At 39.9% G+C, this 23,906-nt stretch overlaps 1 long non-coding RNA gene across 3 annotated transcripts in view; it reads right to left on the reverse strand.

Moving 5' to 3' along the window:
* The window catches only part of LOC147366106 (uncharacterized), a 48,959-nt gene extending 48,352 nt beyond the window's left edge, over nt 1-607 (reverse strand). Inside the window, exon 1 of one of the 3 annotated variants that reach the window (XR_015132391.1) lies at nt 432-595. This is a non-coding gene — a long non-coding RNA (uncharacterized LOC147366106). Of the gene's footprint in view, nt 1-431 lie in introns of all 3 variants that reach the window. The other 2 variants (XR_015132390.1, XR_015132389.1) reach the window with 2 other exon arrangements.
* Between the last annotated feature and the right edge of the window lie 23,299 nt (nt 608-23,906).

Consider the following 23,906-nt stretch of genomic DNA (forward strand, 5'->3'; position numbering starts at 1 on the left):
TTCTTGAGCAAATTAGATAGAACAAAACCTAACTCCCAACAATCTGCTTTTCCTCAAGTGCCAACATTCACAACAAAGAATAATCAAAAATGTGCCCAACTTTTCCTTCTTTTATTTAATTACCATATTGGAATAATATTTTCCAGTTTAGATACATAGCATTTTAAATGAAATGATTTTAATTTTAAATGAAATGAAATCTTTGAAGGCTGTCTGGTGATCTATTTTCTATGTATAAACATAGTTTCATGGATAACTATCTTCATAGTTCCAAACTATTGAAATATTATTAGAATTGACTTTTGGTTTGCATTTCCTGATAATTTGGAACACAAAATATAAACACACACACACCACCAAATACCTTAATTTCAGGATGCAAAATATATAATTTTCTGTCATCATTTAAATAAAATGTAATATTTCCAAACCTCCATCCTTCTGTAATGATGGGAAATTCAATCTCATTCGTTACCAGATTCTCTTCCCCTAGTTTCACCAGGGTTATTGAAAGGTCCAAAGTGTCTTATTCAGGCCAGGTCTTATGTGAAGGGCCCTTTGGTCTTTAGTCTTCATGGTCACTGCTGATTGTGATGGGAACACACAGAGAACAGTTGGTTCCACTGGTTTATCAACTGAGGGGAGGGGCAGAGAGATCTTTGCCAAGTACTGTTTTCCTTCCCAGGGAGGGGCTGTCTAGATGCCTCAGACAGATGTTCCCACCCCATGGGGAACTGCCATCTCCCTGTAGCTCTTCTCTCTCTGTCCTCCCATTGCCCAATGCCACCCGCCTAGGTGTGGAGGGTCTCTGTCCCTTCCATAGGCCCCCATCTGCTTTCCTGGTCAGAGCAAGCTCTTTTAGTTTAGGCAGTACCCTGCACCCCCATTCCCAACCCATAAATCACCCACCCTTCCTCATCCACTACTTCCAAAAGGCAAATATTTTCCATGAGTAAAGGAAGCCTTGAGTCTTCTGGACTTCAATCCTTGTTCGTCATCAAGGTCGGGATTGTGGGGGAAGGACAAATACTCCTCATTGTTTCTCATTCTTCCACAGACAAACAAGTAAAATAGAAAGCAAGCAAGAGTAGCAAAGAAAACAAAAAATGCCACAATATCTTATTAAACTGCCCTTCAACATGTGGGTACTTGTGATTGAATTCTGATGTTCTTAATCTTACAAAGTGTTTTCAACACTCTTAGCAGTTAAATATTGCACATTACGAAATTTTGTCATTGAGTCTTTGAAAAAGTAGTAGCAGAAACTGGACTGCATTTTGAGTGACTCTAAAGACATACTACACTGATTTTTCAAATTGGGGTTGTTCCAGAAAGGTTTTCACCTTTGTGTAACACGCACTGCTGCTGCTGCTGCTGCTGCTAAGTCGCTTCAGTTGTGTCTGACTCTGTGTGACCCCAGAGACGGCAGCCCACCAGGCTCCCCCATCCCTGGGATTCTCCAGGCAAGAACACTGGAGTGGGTTGCCATTTTCTTCTCCAATGCATGAAAGTGAAAAGTGAAAGTGAAGTTGCTCAGTCATGTCCGACTCTTAGCGACCCCATGGACTGCAGCCTACCAGGCTCCTCCATCCATGGGATTTTCCAGGCAAGAGTACTGGAGTGGGGTGCCATTGCTTGACCCTAAAACATTTAAATGTATTTGGGGCTTTCCCAGTGGCTCAGATGGTAAAGAATCAGCCTGCAATACACGAGACCCAGTTTGATCCCTGGGTCGGGAAGATTCTCTGGAGAAAGGAACAGCTACCCACTCCAGTATTCTTGCCTGGAGAGTTCCATGGACTGAGGAGTCTGGTGGGCCATAGTCCATGGACTTGTAAAGAGTTGGACACCACTCAGTGACTGACAGTTTTACTTTCACTTTTGAGATGAGAGGCAAGTCTCCTGGCAGGGTTGCTGTTGCTCTCAGGTCATGCCTCCTACAAGCAGGGTGAGGTCTGGTACTAACTTTTCCTTTCCTTGATCCTCTCTCCATGTGGGACTCTCTCTAGAGTCATTAACATAGTCAAAAAGAGGGAACTTTCTGACTAAGGGAAACATCTACAAGGAACAAATCTATCATTTATCTTCCTCCAAGGAGAATGACCTCAAAATCAAGATATGAATGTTGGATAATACAGTTAAGAATTGAATGGATTTTTTAAAATGTCATTTTTTCTTTGAAAACCAACCTCCTTCAATTTTCTTGGAAAAAAATTAAAAACCCTGCAGAGCCTGTGATGATAAATACAGCCCTTGGCCAGCTTTGCCTGTGTTGGAGTGTTGGAGGTGCTGATGTAGGGTTTTTTTCTTAAGTTATTTTGGGGAATAGAGCTTATTTAAATTCCGCCAGTTGGAAAAAAAAAACCCACCCCCAAACAGTGCTGTTTCATGTTGGTTGAATAATTCACGAATGGGCAGATGGAAGGACACATATAGCTACAGAGTGTCCCTTCGTATAAGCACTGTTTTGTTAAACACTCCCTAGCCAGTTCCATCACAGTTAATGCAGTTCTTGGGACGAAGAATAAGATCACTTCTCCACTAAAATACTATGTGTATGAGGTATTTATTAAAACACCTACTAGCCAAGCACTATTTTCTGGAATCCTCTAAACAAGAACAGAGTAATCAGAATTCAGGCATTGTACTGCAAAAGAAGCTTCCTGTCAAAGAATTCTACTCCTGATTCTGAGTTTCTTTATTTCTGAAAAAATAAATTTGTTTGGAAAAACACGATGATTACATTACTATTAAAAAGCATGAGTGAAAAAGCAGAAATAAATGCACTGCCATGTTTTCCTGAGCTCTCAGCCCAGGCCTCCTGCAGAGGAGCAGTGGGGGCTGCGTGACTCAGGAAATTAAGCGCTGGGATCAGCTCCTGGGGCCTTCATCTAATTTTCAGTGACCTTGTGAAAATTACTTCACATGTCTGTACCTTTGCTAGCTTTTAAGGTGAGGAGAATAATATTGGCCTCCCACCAAAGGAGTATGGGGGGTGAATAGCAAATGCGTATAATTGATATTGCCTTGCTGATACTGTGTGAAGAGCCATGTGGAATGATAAACCGACTGGATGTAAGATGGTGGAAGGATGACAAGTAGCCTGGTGTATTTCCAGAACTACAGTTCAGCCATGCTTAGCTTGGAATCCTTTGAACGCTTTGTCATGGTCTAAGGGCATGAAGCGCTCGTTTTAGTCCTAAAGAAATAGAACATTAGCAACTTGCATAATCAGGTGTTTCAATAAGATTTTGGAAAAGATATGTCTACTTTCATTTTGGGCTTCCCAGGTAGTGTTAGTGGTAAAGAACTCGCCAGCCAATGCAAGAGATATAAGAGATGCCGGAAGACCCCCTGGAGGAGGGCGTGACAACCGATTCCAGTATTCATGCCTGGGGAATCCCATGGACAGAGTCACTTGGAGGGCTACAGTCCATAAGGTCGCAAAGAGTCCAATACGACTGAAGCGCCTTAGCATGCACGCACCCACACATGCACTTTTAGTTTATTCGAAGGTCCTAGAGGCCTCAGAAATCATTCAGCCCACATCCTTAGGAACCACATCCCTGAGTAGGGCCATTTCCTGTGGGAAGACAGTCACCATCTCCTGGGTGAATATAATAGGCCGCAATTCTTTCTGATACTGAGTTGAATTCTGATTCCCTGTACCATCCATCTGTGGGTTCTAGTCCTACTCTCTGCAGCAGCAAAACCCTATTTCTTCTTGCATGTAACAGACTTCCAAATTATTGCATGTCTGTCTCTAGGTAAAATATTTCCTTCTCCATTCCTTGTATGACCAGGTACTAGTAGCTTCTCATCATCAATGCCATCTTCTTGTAATTCAGCCCAGCTTGTTTTTCTTTCCCTTAAGATGTCTTCAAAAAGGATCACTGCCTGAAGCAGTGCGTCTAATAGTTCAAGGCTCAGTCAGGCCTCTTTTATTTACATTTTAATCAAAATCAAATTTATTGATTATCACTTTGGATATAATAATGAACAACATAGACATAATTCTTGGCCTTAAAAGCTTATGCTGGGAAATGGAAGAAGTGCATGGGGAAGATCCCCCTCCCAAGAAGATAGTTTACAATGATAAGACTTGAGACTCGGACCAGGAACAAACTCAGAACCAGAGGCAGAATTCTTGGGTGGATACAGCTTATTAGTACTCAGCCTCCAATCCTCCCCTCCTTCTAGCTTGTCTCCCTTTTCTGCACAGCCTGGAAAGCTAACACTATACTTCCCAGACAGTCTTGTAGATAGGAGCCTGGACAGAAATTAGGCCCCACCAAATAAATGCAACTCAGGTCCTTGCTAAGGAGTTTTGTTAATGAAATAAAAAGTCATTGAGTAAATTTAAGCAGTGTTCCAACATTTATGTGTTTAACAGGTTAGGTACCTGATAAGGCTGATCTTCTGTTATTTATTTTTCCCTTTTTCTTGAAAATTTTAAGCTCTTTTTGCCCAGTTATACAACTAGATGAAGTTTAGGATAATTTTATCAATTAAGACATCCAACTGTGGATGATCATATTGGGTTAAGCTTAAAAATTAATTTGAGAAGAAATGATTTAGTTTTCCATCCTTGACATATACTTCTTTCCACTTATGTACATTTTCTATCTCTTAAAAAATTGAATAGTGAACCAGCCCCAAGCATCCAGCATTGTGCATCGAACCTGGACTGGCAACTCGTTTCCTACATGATATTTTACATGTTTCATTGCCATTCTCCCAAATCTTCCCACCCTCTCCCTCTCCCACAGAGTCCATAAGACTGTTCTATACATCAGTGTCTCTTTTGCTGTCTCATACACCGGGTTATTGTTACCATCTTTCTAAATTCCATATATATGCGTTAGTATACTATATTTATGTTTTTCCTTCTGGCTTACTTCACTCTGTATAATAGGCTCCAGTTTCATCCACCTCATTAGAACTGATTCAAATGTATTCTTTTTAATGGCTGAGTAATACTCCATTGTGTATATGTACCACAGCTTTCTTATCCATTCATCTGCTGATGGACATCTAGGTTGCTTCCATGTCTTGGCTATTATAAACAGTGCTGCGATGAACACTGGGGTACACGTGTCTCTTTCCCTTCTGGTTTCCTCAGTGTGTATGCCCAGCAGTGGGATTGCTGGATCATAAGGCAGTTCTATTTCCAGTTTTTTAAGGGATGGTATGGGGAGGGAGGAGGGAGGAGGGTTCGGGATGGGGAACACATGTATACCTGTGGCGGATTCATTTTGATATTTGGCAAAACTAATACAATTATGTAAAATTTAAAAATAAAATAAAATTAGAAAAAAAAATAAAATAAATGCAACAATCTGGAAAAAAAAAATTGAATAGTGAGGTAAACAAACATACTGATTATTGCTGCAATGAGGAATTATTGGGGCATTGTGAGAACTTACAACGGAACTTAAGGCATACTCAGGATCAGAGGCAAGTCTTTCCAAACATGACATCTTAGTTAGGCCTTACAGAATGAATAGGAGTTCACTGGGCAAAGAGAAAGATGAGGGAAGAGACTTGCAGGCAACTTGGTCATTTTATACGAAGACCTAGAGACAAAAGAGTATGGGATGGTCTTTCAAGCTTTAAAGTGGCTAGCACAAAAAATTCAAAAGGAAAGGAAGACAAAAATGGAACAATCCAGGTAAGCAACAGCCAAATTATGAACAGCTTTTTTAGCTGTATTTGGGTATTTAGATGTGTCTTTAGAGTTTAGATGGCAGAACAAACTGGACATAATAGTAGAAGCGTTGGGATGGTGATGAGAAGGGAGGTGTAAGTAGAGTGCTCAGGCTTCTGGCTTTCGACCTGGGAGGATGACTGTGCTTTTCACAGAGACAAGGGCAAGAGGTTAATCAACTCTTGAGGGGGGAAAATATCATTAATGCGTATTTGTACCCATTGAATTTGTGCTGCCTGGGGACACCCAAGTGGAAATGTTCTGCAGACTTTGAATCACAACCAAAGATCAAAGATGTAGATGGAGATATTGGTTTCTGAATCATTATAATTGAAGGCACCAAAGTGGACAGTATCAGTCAAGGACAGTGTGAGGATCAAGAAGTACAAGAAAAACATGTGACTTAGGCCATTTGTTTTTAAGCCCAAGGATAACCTTGGTGAATTTAGAAGTCCTATTACACTGCTGACTCATACTGCATTCATATAAACCTTTTGGTCTCTTTTGCACACACTCTAGTGAGGCCACCTGGTTATAAGTGGCAGAAACCCAACTCAAACTAGTTTAAGAAGGGAAAAAAAAAGGAGATTGGGCTCAAAAAGTAGGAGATCCAAGGTAGACTTTAGATATCGTGACAGCCAAGGGACTCAAAAGCTTATTTCTGATTAGTAAATATCTATAGAGACTCTGTTTCTACATAGTAGACAAGAGGAACCCCAGTCAACCCAGCTTACAACCTCAAAGCTTAGCAGTATCAATGGAAAGAATATTACTCTCAAATGTGTATGTATATATACATATACATTATATATATAAACCTTAGCATGTGTGTGCATGCATGCTCAGTCATGTCTGGCTCTTTGCGACCCCATGGGCTATAGTCCACCAAAAGAAGACACCAGTTGGCTCTGCTTAGGTCTTATGCCCAACCGTAATTTGTTTCAGTGATCAGGATAATGGAGCATTGGATATTCTATATCTGGATCTCCAAGAAAGTTAAAATTCTTGAAATTCACTCCAGACCTTCTGAATCAGAATGTCTGGGGAACAGTCCCATGAAGTACTATTTTTCACAAGTGGCTAGGGTGACTCTTACTGGGGGCAGGGTTCACAGATCATGTTTTGAGAAATTCTACAAGCTCCAGAACCACTGGGACAGAATCCTGCCTGAGAGGTCCTCAGGTCTGTACCCTGTCAGTCTTGGTAAAGTTGAAAAACGTTCAGGCTTTTGAGTGGATTTGAAAGGACTTGGGGTGCACTCTAGTCTGAATTACCTCATTAAATCTATGACCAGGCAATTCATTTAACTCCCTTTTGACATTTACTTCCCTCATTTCAGCACACAGGGAAAATGCTTACTCAGAATGGTTGTGCAAGGTTAAATCAACAACACTTTGAGGTCTGGTTGCCCATTATTCTTTCTCCATTGCTCAGAGGCCTCAACCCCATGACTAACATCTAGGTTTTCCATTGCTGGGGTGGTTTCTGCCTCCTGTGTCATTGCCATTTATTGCCTAAGGAAGTTCTCAATGTTCAATGCTTCCATGTCCTCTCGGGTCCCTACACCTGCACTTCCAGGACGCTAAACTCAGCCTGTCCTCCCAGACCCTCACTGTCTCTCTGTCTCATCTTTTACCTGCCATACCCCTACCTGCGCCAACCTCCACATCAGTTGTTCAAGGAGTTTTTTAAATCTCCACATTCTATACTTCTGAACCTAGGCTATAGGCCTGGGATATATTTTCATATATGATTTGGTACAGATAGCAACGTCTTGAGCTGAAAGCTGATCTGGGCTTTTTGAGTGCCAAATTGCAGAAGAAATAAAATGATCACTTTTTTGCTTTTTTAGGAGATAATATCTCATATGAAGGACTTGATAATAGACACATGAGACTCCTTGAAGAGCTATGCTTAGGTAAAAGTAGACAAAAACCTACAGATGCCAGACTACATTACTCCTGTATTTGGCCCTTCATCATTTTTTAATATCTTTTTTTCCCAGCTGCCACCTTGGGAGAAATAGAAAAGCAAAGAGGGTGCAGAAAATTGACCTGTAATTTAAAAGAAAGCTGACTCCACTTATGAGAGCCCTGATGCAGCACATATCAGAAATGGGACAATGAATGAAATGGCATCAGTGCCCTGTGAACTCATGCCACCCAAGAGCGCTTTGCCATGCTCTGACAATGTTCCTGAATTTGTGCCGGGAAGAGGTTTGTAAAGCTGCTCTTCTGTGAGAGCCCAGCTTCTTCAGCTTCTAATCTTGAATACTGAAGGCACTGTGCTGTATTTTGCAAATTTTGCCCTCTGTGGTTACTGGGTTGGTGCCAGAAGAAAAGTTAATAGAACCCTCATCCAAATCATCCTAAGACCTTTATTCTATACTTGGTTCCTTACAGTTAAGTGGCATTTCTTTTCTAAAGAACTCCAAGTGGCAAGATACTATTTTTGTATTATTTTACCCTGGATTATTGTATTTTTCCTTCCCTGTATTTTCTTTGTTGAAACAGCTTACAAGTCTCCGCCCCCCACCTCCAAACCCCCACTCCCAGCCACCGCCCTGGCCACCTCCAGAGAGGAAGGGGCTGGATAAACTTGGAAATCCTGGCTTTTATTTTCCAAATCCTAAGCCCTCAAGGGAGGAGAAAATTTGTGGGCCCAGAGAAAGTGACCTTAATAAGCATGGTGAGTAAATGTTCCACCAGATGAGATATAGTCCCCAGAGCCCAGGGCTGTGAAGAAAGTGATGGGTGAGTTCATGCCCTACTTCCTTGTTTTACTAGCAGAGAAGGTCTTGGGTCTCACAAGCAGAAGGGACTAAGGCAAGCAAGACCATGGAGACCAAGGTGTTGTGGGTTCTCTAACCAGGCTCATAAACTCAATGTGTTCAGGTTCCTGGTGGGTAACATATGTGTGAGGATTGGAAGTGATGTGAGTGGAAGACTGTGTGCATGCTAAGTCACTTCAGAGTGTCCAACTCTTTGTGACCCCATGGACTGTAGCCCACCAGGCTCCTCTGTCCATGGGATTCTCCAGGGAAGAATACTGAAGTGGGTTGCCATGCCCTCCTCCAGGGGATCTTACTGACCCAGGGATAGAACCTGTGTCTCCTATGTCTCCTGCATTGGCAGGCAGTTTCTTTACCACTAGCGCCACCTGGGAAGCTGAGCGGGAGACGAGTGAGGCTTGTACTCTAGAGTATGTGTCCTGCCCAAAGGCAATCTAGTTCTCACTTCAGTTCAGTTCAAATGCTCTGTCATGTCTGACACTTTGCGACCCCATGGACTGCAGCATGCCAGGCTTCCTTGTCCATCACCAACTCCTGGAGCTTACTCAAACTCATGTCCACTGAGTCGGGGATGCCATACAACCATCTCATCCTCTGTCATCCCCTTCTCGATGAGCACAAAAGAAACCAATCTGTTGTACTTGACAAGTTTTGGCCCACAGTCCAGGGGCCACATTGAATGGAATAATGACTGTGTTGATATTACTTACTGTGGGGCAGATTGCTAAGGTTGAAGGCGCACCCAATGCCTTTATGCCACATCAGCCCCTAAACATTGTCATTAACTCAGGGTACAATGAGAGGGATGAAATCTTGAATGGCCCAGGTTAATAGTTGTTGAAGTTTCAAGGTGAGGCTTAAAATAGAAACTGAACCAAGTTAAAGAAATCTTTAAGACTTTCTTGTACACCTGAATTTGTAGACTGATAATATACTTCTATCATTAGAGAGGTATCTAGGATAGTTTTGGCTTTACCAATGTGGAACTTGGTGCTGTGTGATCTTAGGAAAGTCAGTATCTCAAGCCTGTTTCTCCAACTGTGAAAGAGGAACAAATGCCTTCTGAAGTTTGCTGCATTAAATGTAGGACAAGGATATGGAACAGTGCTTGCCTCTAAATAAGATTGTAACTCTTAGTGCCAAAGATGCTGATACCTTGTGTTCATTGCCTCACAGTGAGTTTGGTGAAATACTATTGATGAACTTTATCAATAATGAAGATGTCAATACAGTGATTCTCTTGTCCCTTAAGATGTATTTCCCATCTTGCTCCCATCACTCTCATATGAAGATGCTCCTAGAGTCTCCCCCATCAGGCTAGAGTCTCAGACATCTTCAGACTCACTTGAATTGGACTCTTAATATTTTCTTCCCATTGCCTTTAGACTAAATTACAAGTTCTTGAAAACAGCCAACGAGCCCAACCTGGCCACTTACCATCCACCTCCATAGCAAACTTCATATTGGAAGACTTGAATTACTGCATTGTGTTTTGATTCACAGCTGACCTAGTAGGTCTACTGGGGGTAGGTCCAAACAACACAAGTTTAAGAGTCATGAACTGATATAGGTTTGAGTTATATCTCTGCCCATACTAAAATTGTGATTTTGGGCAAACCTCAATTTCTGCATTCATGAAAGTAAACCGGGATACTTCTATTATCTGGGAATAATAACATTATCTGCCTCTTATGTAATTCAGTGGCTTAAAAAAAAAAGGCACAGTGAAGATGAAAAACACTCATCAACCGTAAAGTGTTACATAAATGTCCGTGCTGCCCACATAGGCTTGGCCAGTCCCCACCTCTTTTTTCTCCATCAGACCATCTCAGCTGGTGCTCTCTCTGATCTTGATCTCTTTGTCCACCTGCTTTTTGGCAGTGTGGGTCAGCTGCAGCTCAGGAGGGCCCTGGAAGATTCAGGCCACCTAACCCCACTTCAGATCGACTCATTTGTTCCTTTGCAGAGAAGTCCACTCTTAGTCCCTGCTCAGCCTCAGATCTGGTGATGGAAGCCTTGGCCCTGCCCCAGCTCATTTCTGGAGCAATTTCTGTCTCCCATAAGGGCTAACTAAAAATGATGTGTGTGATTGTGTGTGTGTGTGTATGTTGAGAGAAGTGGTGACAGACAAAGGAAGAATTAGGCTACTAACTATGTCTGGGACTCTCTTTACCCCTTGTTGTTCCAGGGAGAGGACAAATGCATTTCCAAATGGAAGAATTATGGACTGAGAAGATTGTAAGGAAAAGTAGCTCATACCAGTATATCTTTAGGGATCATCTATGACCTTTGTGAGTCTGGGGATTATTCCACCTATTTGGAGCACCAGAATACAGTCCATAAGTTAACATTCTCTGATTCATTCAGGCTTCTTAACTCACTTGTTGAAATTTTCTGACAGGGATCAAAAGCATAGGGAACTAATTTTCCAATTCTTTAAAGTTTTGAAGAAACAGCAGACCTCACATCCAGGCTCTGGGGTCAATTACACAGGAGGACACTATAAAAAAGCAGCAAAGGAACAGAGAAGAACTTTTTTTTTTTTTTTCATTGCCTAGAACTAGAGCAAATTACTTTTTTATGCTGGAGAGCTAGAAGATGCATTTAAAAATACTATATAGAAGATTCACTTTTTGGATTACAAAATTACTACATGAACATCATGACAGGCATTTACAGACATAAATTTCATCTACTGTGAGTGGTGCCTTACAAAGAATCTTTTGTATATATATACAAGCTTTTGCATATGTATAAATTGCATAAGACAGCATTTTCACAAAGGAAGAAATTCTGCAGGCATTTCTATAATTGCTTTCCATTTCAAATTTGATTAGAAATCCATTTCATTGTCTTAATCTTTCTTTTACTGTTTAAAAAACTCCTTATGTGAATTAATTATCTATACAAAAGCTTCTAGACCTTGAATTATGACAACTCATATATATGTATCTCAAATATTATGTTAAATGTTAAGCTGCAAAAATAGAGCTATCCAATCTATTATTAAATTTCCTGGGCATCTTGAAGAAAAAGTTATCATTTTTCTTTAAGTTTCTGAATAAGTGTCGATAGTCTTCATGCTGAAGAACACATAACCATTATAAACATACACATACCTGACAACAGAGACCCAAAGTGTATGAAACAAAAGTTGGAAGAATTAAAGGGAGAAATAGTTCTACAGTAATAGTTGAGTGTTTTCCATGCCCTGCTTTCTATAATGGACTGAACAACTAAACAGAAGACAATAAAGAAATTAAGGATTTGGCCAGCACTGTAAATAAACTAAGAGGCTTCCCTGGTGGCTCAGTGGTAAATAATCCACCTGCCAGTGCAGGAGACATGGGTTTGATACCTAGGTTGGAAAGATCCCCTGCAGAAGGAAATGGCAGCCCACTTCAGTATTCTTGTCTGGGAAATCCCATGGACAGAGGAGCCTGGAGGGCTACAGTCCATGGGGTCACAAAAGAGTTGAATGTGACTTAGGGACTAAAGAACAACAGCATAAACAAACTAGACATGAGAGACAAATATAAAACATCCCCCAAAAAGCAGAATACATGTTTTTCTCAAGTACATTTGGAACAGTTTCCAGGATAGACCATATGTTAGAATACAAGTCTCAGTAAAATTTTTAAAGTTTAAAATCATCCAAAGTACCTTCTCTGATCACAATGGAATAGAACTAGAAGTCAGTAACAGAAGGAAAACTGGAAAATTCACAAATTTGAGGAAATTAAAGAATATACTCTTAGTAGAAGTCAACCCGTAACAAGGATTATTGTTTTTTTTTTTCCCCTCAAGTACAGTTAGAAAACTAGAAAATGACTCTAATGGCCCAACTGGACATTGGTCACTATCCCTGAGCCAGTCAGTTAGGGCCAAGGTGACTGGGTTAAGAAGAGGCTAATCCTCCTATAGACTCACAATGGGGTTTGGGTGATTTCCCAGGAACAGGAAGGGGACCCACCACACTGATAGTGGTTTTTATAAAGTCAAAAGCGTTATAAGGAAATTAATATTTAAGATACACACGGAGAAAGTAGGCTGATAAGATAAGGGTCATCTATTGCTATGATGGGTGAGGAAAATGTTTTTACCTCTGTTGCCCAGGCAATGTGAATCTCTACATCTGAAAGTAGCAATGGCCAGCAAACCTGAGAGTGAGTATCTCTGGTTTTCTATGCCAAAGAAAATAGAGCAGATCCAAATGTGTCATTAGAACAATGTTTCCTGAGCTAAACACTGAGAGCTGAAGCTACAGAGAAAAATGTATTGAATAACCTAGGAAAGATATAAGGAAAGCGGCACAACTTAGACAAATGCCAGTGGTCAGGCTGTGGCCCACAAAAGTATATGTTCATGTTTCTAAAAACATATGGAGAGTGTGCTGTGCTGCTGTGCTTGGTCACTCAGTCGTGTCTGACTCTTTGTGACCCCATGGACTATAGCCCACAAGCAAGAATACTGGAGTGGGTTGCTATGTCCTCCTCCAGGGGATCGTCCCCACCTGAGGATCGAACCCCAGTCTCCTGCATTGCAGGCGGATTCTTTATCCACTGAGCCATCTGGGAAGCCCCCATATGGGAAGGGTGGTGGTGGTGGTGGTTTAGTCGCTAAATCGTGTCTGACTCTTGTGACCCCATTGACTGTAGCCTACCAGGCTCTTCTGTCCATGTCATTCTATAGGCAAGAATACTGGAGTGGGTTGCCGTTTCCTTTTAGGCTAAATCTAATAGTAAGACTTGATGATTTTAAGAATACATTTGTTTCCTTATTCTAATCCTTTCATATATATTTCACTTCTTTTGTTCTTTGTTTCTGGAGGTGGAATGAAAAGAAGGCTTCTAGAAACAAAGATTTACATTGCTATTGTCACTTAACAGGGCAGACCCACTAACAGGTCCCTTTCCCATTTCAGGTAGTCTCCGAGAGTGTTGTTTGTGGTGTTTCTTGTTTACGGGTGCTCATCTCCTTATCTGGATGCAGCAGAGAGACAGGGAAAGCACCCTGAGCCCAGAGCTCAGAGCACTCATAGGGGGTGGGTGTTCTCAAGGCAGAGCTTTCTTTGTTCAGAAACTGCTGAGCTCACCTCTGTTCCTGGTAATTAACAGGCTCTTCTTCACCCTTGTTCAGGGGGAGCTACCTTTTTTTCTTTCCCGTGGCAGTGACCAGTCTACTTCTTTGACAGCTTAGTGAAATTCCTAGGAGAGAAAGGATAAGAATAGCTCTCAGCAAATTCACCGCAAGAGGAAATTCTTTTATAAAGGAGTTTAAATTAGGAAATACATTGATGTTAAATAGTGTTTGTCTCATTTTGGAAACTTAATGAAATATCTTCATATATTTTGAGCTCGCTTAAGTAAACCTTCCTAAGTACTCTAAAAGTATTCAAAAAAAATTAAAGCTACAATATTAGAGAAACTTGAATTTTCTTAAATGTCCACAAACTGTATGTAAATTTATTAAGATTTCATTTTGAAATCACAAGTGTAAATTAATTATCCAATTATTCATTTTAAGCTGAAATTACAAGGTTGATCTGTTACTTTGTCTAAAGTCTTATAAGCCTAACAAGTACAAAATGATAAAAATACACAGTTTCATTAACACAAATATTAATACTATGGTTTTGTTTACTTGTACATGTCTATATTTAATTCTAAATCTTTACAGAATTGAAAGAATGTTTAACTGTCAATGAAATAATTATGACTTTGCAAGTAATTTTGAAGGATCTCTTCTCTGCTTGTTGAAATTCTTGTTGTGGATGACATTGATGGGGCTTTTTTTAATCAAGACCCTCTAAATAGGGTGATCTGATGGTACTTGTGGGCCTTATTCCTATGATTAGGTTGTATATTACCCAATTCTTTTATCTAATCATGTAGTATGAGACTCACATTCAGCAGTACATAAATTATTCTCTTAAATCCTTTTTTCTTCTTCCAAGGGGTTCTGGCTGAGGAATCTTATACCAGCTACCTATTTCTTTATGATAAACTACTTCAAAATTTAGTGGCACTAAGAAAAACTCTATTTTATTATATCTTGCAATTTTTATGGGTCAGAAATTTGGGCAGGAATCAAGTGGTTCATCCTTCTATCAGATGACCTCCATTAACATCACATGGAAGAGAAGGATTATCCAGCTGAACCCCACAGCATTCCTGATGCACAAAACTGAATCTAATAAAATGGTCTGAAAAGTCCAAAGTGGTTTCATTGCCATGTCTCAAACTTTGGGAGAAGAGCTAGAAGGCTGGGCTTAGCTGGGACTATCAGTTGGAGTGTATCCATGTGGGATCTCTAGCAATGTGACCTCAGGGTAGTCAGACTTCTTACGTGGACTTCAAGGGCACTAAAAGCAAATGCTCCTGTGAGCAAGGTGGAAGCTGCATGAGCTTTTGTGATCTAACCTCAGAAGTCCCAAGGGCTGTACTTGCCACTGGACTTGAGTGGTTGAAGAGTCACAAACCCCATCCATATCCAAGAAAAGTGCACATAGACACCCCCCTTTCTACGGCAGAAATGTTAACAAATGTGTGACCACATTTGAAACTGCCACAAAGCTATTAGCATAATTAAAGATCTTTTCCATTTAACTCCAAAGGTCTTTGACTTGTGCATTATTTTCTTTTTTTTACTTTACAATGTTGTATTGGTTTTGCCATACATCAACATGCATCCGCCACAGGTTTACACGTGTTCCCCAACCTGAACCCCCCTCCCACCTTCCTCCCCATACCATCCCTCTGGGTCATTATTTTCAAGTACTTCCCATATGCTATAAACATGTGGTATTAAAACAACATCTGATTAAATTCTAGGTATATTGCATGGCATTGTCTCACAATCTGTTCATGACTTTGAAAGATCATATTATTTGATAAAATGACCTAGGAAGATTATTCTACTTGATGAAATTATGTATAAGAATAGTTCTGTACTTTATTTGCTAATGAGCCACAGATGCCATCTCTTGAACTCAAAGGTGAAATGTTCTGGTCTTACATTAATGATTTTTTTGAATTTTTCTAACAGATAAGTGTGCTATGAAGAATATTTTATGTTCTTCTATAGTCAATTCAACAAATACAGAATGAGTACATTCTTTAAGTGAAGCGCATTTTAACAAAGGTTTGGATTTCATCTGGTGTAGATGGCTTGGAAGTCATTCAAAATGCATGGGAGAAGATGAACAATAGAGAGAAGACATTTTTTAGAGTAGTTTGTTAAGAAAAAAATACAAGCAGGTCTGCAACCTTCTTTGTTCAGTCAGGTTTGGGGACCAAGTTCTTTCTGTTTGTCTTATCTTACTCCATCTGGTTAGGCTTCCCCATGGCTCAGCTGTGAAGAATTTGTCTGCAATGAGGGAGATGCAGGTTTGATCTCTGGGTGGGGAAGATCCCCTAGAGGAGGGCGTGACAACCCACTCCAGTATTCTTGCTGGGAGAATCTCATGGACAGAGGAGCCTGGTGGGTTATGGTCCACGGGGTCACACAGAGTCAGACACGACTGAAGCCACAGCAGCAGTAGCACTACTCTGTCTCGTTAACTCCTACACAGATCTTAATCTTGATCCTGCTTTTTGGGTGATTCTGTCCATTGCTCCTCATTGAAACAAGAATTGGTAGAGGTTGAATAAATATTTGTTGACTGAACAAATGAATGTCTAATTTCAAAGAATTTGAACATATGAAGTCAGCTCTTCACACTAAAATTATACTGCTCATAATTTTTCAAGGATCAGAAAGCATTTTACATTCTCACTAGTGCCTTTGGTTATCATTGTAAATAATCAGTTATCATTGTTTTTGCCACTCAACTCATTTTGCTTTTCTGGGTATTTTGATTCCAGATAAAGAGGCATATACTGTATTGCTTTCCAACTGGTTTTTCTATCTAAATAAGATAATAGAGAATTAGGACTCTAAGAATTCAAAGCGAGCTCACTGACATACAAACTATCACAAGCATTTTCAGTGGCTACTATAAAATACCCTCAGGAATAGAATCTTGTTTGGGTCCAGTGAAATGCCCTGAAGAATGCATAATGTTTGATGTGTGTTAATATTGCAAAGTCGCCATCCCCTACATTCAGCTGGTTTTGATCTCATTTAGTTGTCCTATAATATGGGTCCTATAATATGGGTCTGGAGAGAGATTTGCTTGATCTGCCTCTGATGTAGTTGCAGGGTTGCCCTACCTTTTACCAGTTCATACTACCTCCATGTTAATTCCCTCTTTCCACTCCAAATACCGCATTCTCATTGTCTCATTCTCATTTGTCTTATGTAGTTTGTGCAGCTCTTGAAAATAACCTACCACAGTTAAGGGGGCCCAAGAGGAAAAGCGATCACTGTGACTTAGGGTGATAATATCAATTTTCAAACACCCTCTACATACGAGTGTACTTGCTTGGAAAAAATGTGTTTAGAATGGGATCAATTGTGACAGGCTTCTTAGTTTCAAGAATCTGAAGGAAGGGGAAAGTTCATAGCAATACAGGCACACCTCAAGAAACAAGAAAAAAGTCAAATAAATAACCTAACTCTACACCTAAAGCAACTAGAAAAGGAAGAAATGAAGAACCCCAGGGTTAGTAGAAGGAAAGAAATCTTAAAAATTAGGGCAGAAATAAATGCAAAAGAAACAAAAGAGACCATAGCAAAAATCAACAAAACCAAAAGCTGGTTCTTTGAAAGGATAAATAAAATTGACAAACCATTAGCCAGACTCATCAAGAAACAAAGGGAGAAAAATCAAATCAACAAAATTAGAAACGAAAATGGAGAGATCACAACAGACAACACAGAAATACAAAGGATCATAAGAGACTACTATCAACAATTATATGCCAATAAAATGGCATATTTTTTTGGAATGGACAAAGAAATGGACAAATTCTTAGAAAAGTACAACTTTCCAAAACTGGACCAGGAAGAAATAGAAAATCTTAACAGACCCATCACAAGCATGGAAATTGAAACTGTAATCAAAAATCTTCCAGCAAACAAAAGCCCCGGTCCAGACGGCTTCACAGCTGAATTCTACCAAAAATTTAGAGAAGAGCTAACACCTATCCTGCTCAAACTCTTCCAGAAAATTGCAGAGGAAGGCAAACTTCCAAACTCATTCTATGAGGCCACCATCACCCTAATACCAAAACCTGACAAAGATCCCACAAAAAAAGAAAACTACAGGCCAATATCACTGATGAACATAGATGCAAAAATCCTTAACAAAATTCTAGCAATCAGAATCCAACAACACATTAAAAAGATCATACACCATGATCAAGTGGGCTTTATCCCAGGGATGCAAGGATTCTTCAATATCCGCAAATCAATCAATGTAATACACCACATTAACAAATTGAAAAATAAAAACCATATGATTATCTCAATAGATGCAGAGAAAGCCTTTGACAAAATTCAACATCCATTTATGATAAAAACTCTCCAGAAAGCAGGAATAGAAGGAACATACCTCAACATAATAAAAGCTATATATGACAAACCCACAGCAAACATTATCCTCAATGGTGAAAAATTGAAAGCATTTCCTCTAAAGTCAGGAACAAGACAAGGGTGCCCACTTTCACCATTACTATTCAACATAGTTTTGGAAGTTTTGGCCACAGCAATCAGAGCAGAAAAAGAAATAAAAGGAATCCAAATTGGAAAAGAAGAAGTAAAACTCTCACTATTTGCAGATGACATGATCCTCTACATAGAAAACCCTAAAGAGTCCACCAGAAAATTACTAGAAATAATCAATGACTACAGTAAAGTTGCAGGATATAAAATCAACACACAGAAATCCCTGGCATTCCTATACACTAATAATGAGAAAACAGAAAGAGAAATTAAGGAAACAATTCCATTCACCATTGCAACAGAAAGAATAAAATACTTAGGAATATATCTACCTAAAGAAACTAAAGACCTATATATAGAAAACTATAAAACACTGGTGAAAGAAATCAAAGAGGACACTAATAGATGGAGAAATATACCATGTTCATGGATTGGAAGAATCAATATAGTGAAAATGAGTATACTACCCAAAGCAATTTATAGATTCAACGCAATCCCTATCAAGCTACCAACAGTATTCTTCACAGAGCTAGAACAAATAATTTCACAATTTGTATGGAAATACAAAAAACCTCGAATAGCCAAAGCGATCTTGAGAAAGAAGAATGGAACTGGAGGAATCAACCTACCTGACTTCAGGCTCTACTACAAAGCCACAGTTATCAAGACAGTATGGTACTGGCACAAAGACAGAAATATTGATCAATGGAATAAAATAGAAAGCCCAGAGATAAATCCACGCACATATGGACACCTTATCTTCGACAAAGGAGGCAAGAATATACAATGGATTAAAGACAATCTCTTTAACAAGTGGTGCTGGGAAATCTGGTCAACCACTTGTAAAAGAATGAAACTAGAACACTTTCTAACACCATACACAAAAATAAACTCAAAATGGATTAAAGATCTAAACGTAAGACCAGAAACTATAAAACTCCTAGAGGAGAACATAGGCAAAACACTCTCTGACATACATCACAGCAGGATCCTCTATGACCCACCTCCCAGAATATTGGAAATAAAAGCAAAAATAAACAAATGGGACCTAATTAACCTTAAAAGCTTCTGCACATCAAAGGAAACTATTAGCAAGGTGAAAAGACAGCCTTCAGAATGGGAGAAAATAATAGCAAATGAAGCAACCGACAAACAACTAATCTCAAAAATATACAAGCAACTCCTACAGCTCAACTCCAGAAAAATAAACGACCCAATCAAAAAACGGGCCAAAGAACTAAATAGACATTTCTCCAAAAAAGACATACAGATGGCTAACAAACACATGAAAAGATGCTCAACATCACTCATTATCAGAGAAATGCAAATCAAAACCACTATGAGGTACCATTTCACACCAGTCAGAATGGCTGCGATCCAAAAGTCTACAAATAATAAATGCTGGAGAGGGTGTGGAGAAAAGGGAACCCTCTTACACTGTTGGTGGGAATGCAAACTAGTACAGCCACTATGGAGAACAGTGTGGAGATTCCTTAAAAAACTGGAAATAGAACTGCCTTATGATCCAGCAACCCCACTGCTGGGCATACATACTGAGGAAACCAGAAGGGAAAGAGACACGTGTACCCCAATGTTCATCGCAGCACTGTTTATAATAGCCAAGACATGGAAGCAACCTAGATGTCCATCAGCAGATGAATGGATAAGAAAGCTGTGGTACATATACACAATGGAGTATTACTCAGCCATTAAAAAGAATACATTTGAATCAGTTCTAATGAGGTGGATGAAACTGGAGCCTATTATACAGAGTGAAGTAAGCCAGAAGGAAAAACATAAATACAGTATACTAACGCACATATATGGAATTTAGAAAGATGGTAACAATTACCCGGTGTACGAGACAGCAAAAGAGACACTGATGTATAGAACAGTCTTATGGACTCTGTGGGAGAGGGAGAGGGTGGGAAGATTTGAGAGAATGGCAATGAAACATGTAAAATATCATGTAGGAAACGAGTTGCCAGTCCAGGTTCGATGCATGATGCTGGATGCTTGGGGCTGGTGCACTGGGACGGCCCAGAGGGATGGTATGGGGAGGGAGGAGGGAGGAGGGTTCGGGATGGGGAACACATGTATACCTGTGGCAGATTCATTTTGATATTTGGCAAAACTAATACAATTATGTAAAGTTTAAAAATAAAATAAAATTGGAAGAATAAAAAAAAAAAAAAAAAGAATCTGAAGGGAGTGCTGAACAGAGAGGATTGGAATGGAATGTGAAATGAGTTTCATAGTCCTAAACTCTGGCAGGCTGAGCTGTGTCACGGTAGGGAGCCATTCAAGGGGAGTGTGACATGGGCCTTGGATGTGTTTTCTCCTTATGCTGTTGCAGCTAAGTGACTGTGCTGTCAGTGTTTTCCTACCATTCAAAAACAAAAAGCGTTCCTGGTAGGAAGGCCTCTAGCTATTTTTGATTTATTAACTAATTTTAGGAGGCTAGAAATTAACAACAACAAGAAATGAAAATGGGCAGAGAATAGCAGAAGCTCTACAATGATAATTCAATCGTATGAATAAATAGCATTTCAACATTAAGGCAAACTAAGGCAAACTAGGTGTGGCCATTTGAGAAACCTCAGGGTCTCTGCTGTCTTTTATTTCTTAGAATCTGAGATTTTAGTTAATAATCTTTGTAGGGGGAAAGAGTTTTTTCCCCCTGAAAAACCAAGTTTGAGAAATGTGGATTGCTGATCTATTGTGCCTAAATTATTAAAAGAAAAAAAAATCAGCAAAATAAGTTTTCATGTACAAAGATTCTAAGAAGGAAGGAAGGAAAGCAGGAAGGAGAGAAGGAAGGTGTGTGTGTGGGGTCTTATAGTAGAGTAAGAGTAAATAATAGTAAAAATCATCCTTTAAGGACTTCCCTGGTGGTCCCACAGTTAAGAAACTGCCTTGCAATGCAGGGGATGCAGGTTCGATCCTTGGTCAGGGAACTAAGATCCCACACACCATGAGGCGACTAAGTCCATCTGCTGCAACTCACCTCAGCCAAGAGAGGCTGTGTGCCGCAGCCAATATATATATATATAATCCTTTAAAACATCATATTAGATTCAGGTAAGAAACATAGACAAAAGTAATTTAAATCATCTATGGTAGTATTTAGTGTAGTGAAGAGACAATTTGATGAAAAAAATGACATTTACATTATCTTAAAAAATTCACCAGAAATTGTTTATTAACCAAAAAAAAAAAAATAGTAACTTTGGAAGTGGAGAAAGGCAACACATTGTCCAAGTTCTCAACATTATCACTAAGGGGAACTAAACATCACATGCCTCTAGATATGATACTTTGGGAAGACCATAATATCTTTTATTTCCCCCAAAATGCGTGACCTAAATCTAACCTTAAGGACAAGGATATTGGGATGGAAAAATACTTTTTAATTGTCAAGGTTGAACATTCCCTGTAGTAAGTTTTGGATAAAAAAGCTCACTTCACTAGTAAATCTGCAAGAATTGACTGTGAATGACAGGGTTTTTTTATTGATGTCATTCAGGTACTCAGATGATGGACAATTGGTACAGACGGAACCGGTCAGTCAGAAACAGAATGAGTATGTTCTGGCAACAACAATAATATGAATATATCTTCTAGAAGAAGTTTCCAACTACTTTTCTCCAAAACTGTGCTCTTTTGACAGCTATTCAGTAAGTAACAATAATGACAAAAACAATAGTAATGCTAGGCAGGAGAGGAAGTCAGAGAGAAAAGGGCAAACAGTTATTGGGTGTTCACTTAGTGCAAGGAACTGAACTAGATCTTTCTGAATTATGTTCCATTACTATTCTTGGGCGGCGGCCGAGAGGAGCTACCCCACGTCCAAGGAGCGGTGGCTGCGCGGGTGCAGGAGGGCCGAGAAGAGCTACTCCACGTTCATGGTCAGGTGGGGCAACCTTGTCCAAGGTAAGGAGCAGCGGCTGTGCTTTGCTGGAGGAGCCATGAAGAAATACCCCACATCCAAGGTAAGAAACCCAAGTAAGACGGTAGGTGTTGCGAGGGGCATCAGAGGGCAGATACACTGAAACCATAATCACAGAAAACTAGCCAATCTGATCACATGAGCCACAGCCTTGTCTAATTCAATGAAACTAAGCCATGCCATGTGGGGCCACCCAAGATGGATGGGTCATGGTGGAGAGAGATCTGACAGAACGTGGTCCACTGGAGAAGGGAATGGCAAACCACTTCAGTATTTTTGCCTTGAGAACCCCATGAACAGTATGAAAAGGCAAAATGATAGGATACTGAAAGAGGAGCTCCCCAGGTTGGTAGGGGCCCAATATGCTACAGGAGATCAGTGGAGAAATAACTCCAGAAAGAATGAAAGGATGGAGCCAAAGCAAAAACAATACCCAGCTGTGGATGTGACTGGTGACAGAAGCAAGGTCCGATGCTGTAAAGAGCAATATTGCATAGGAACCTGGAATGTCAGGTCCATGAATCAAGGCAAATTGGAAGTGGTCAAACAGGAGATGGCAAGAGTGAACGTTGACAGTCTCTGAATCAGTGAACTAAAATGGACTGGAATGGGTGAATTTAACTCAGATGACCATTATATCTACTACTGTGGGCAGGAATCCCTTAGAAGAAATGGAGTAGCCATTATGGTCAACAAAAGAGTCTGAAATGCAGTACTTGGATGCAATCTCAAAAATGACAGAATGATATCTGTTAGTTTCCAAGGCAAACCATTCAATATTACGGTGATCCAAGCCTATGCCCCAACCAGTAATGCTGAAGAAGCTGAACAGTTCTATGAGGACCTACAAGACCTTTTAGAACTAACACCCAAAAAAGATGTCCTTTTCATTGTAGGGGACTGGAATGCAAAAGTAGGAAGTCAAGAAACAGTGGGAGTAACAGGCAAATTTGGCCTTGGAGTACGGAATGAAGCAAGGCAAAGACTAAGAGAGTTTTGCCAAGAGAATGTACTAGTCATAGCAAACACCCTCTTCCAACAACACAAGAGAAGACTCTACACATGGACAGCACCAGATGGTCAATACTGAAATCAGATATTCTTTGTAGCCAAAGATGGAGAAACTCTATACAGTCAGCAAAAACAAGACCGGGAGCTGCCTTTGGCTCAGATCATGAACTCCTTATTGCCAAATTCAGACTTAAATTGAAGAAAGTAGGGAAAACCAGTAGACCATTCAGGTATGACCTAAATTAAATCCCTTATGATTATACAGTAGAAGTGAAAAATAGATTTAAGGGACTAGATCTGATAGACAGTGCCTGATGAACTATGGACGGAAGTTCATGATATTGTACAGGAGACAGGGATCAAGATCATCCCCATGGAAAAGAAATGCAAAAAAGAAAAATGGCTGTCTGAGGAGGCCTTATAAATAGCTGTGAAAAGAAGAGAAGCAAAAAGCAAAGGAGAAAAGGAAAGATATTCCCATTTGAATGCAGAGTTCCAACGAATAGCAAGGAGAGGTAAGAAAGCCTTCCTCAGTGATCAATGCAAAGAAATAGAGAAAAATAATAGATTAGGAAAGACTAGAGATCTCTTCAAGAAAATTAGAGATACCAAGGGAACATTTCATGCAAAGATAGGCTCGATAAAGGACAGAAATGGTGCGGACCTAACAGAAGCAGAAGATATTAAGAGGTGGCAAGAATACACAGGACAACTGTACAAAAAAGATCTTCAAGACCAAGATAATCACAATGGTGTGATCACTCACCTAGAGCCAGACATCCTGGAATGGGAAGTCAAGTGGGCCTTAGGAAGCATCACTACGAATAAAGCTAGTGGAGGAG

The sequence above is a fragment of the Bos grunniens genome, chromosome 9 (assembly GCF_055505025.1).
Source record: "Bos grunniens cultivar Pamir isolate PY7600 chromosome 9, Bosgru_T2T1.0, whole genome shotgun sequence".
NCBI classification, from domain to species: Eukaryota; Metazoa; Chordata; class Mammalia; order Artiodactyla; family Bovidae; genus Bos; species Bos grunniens.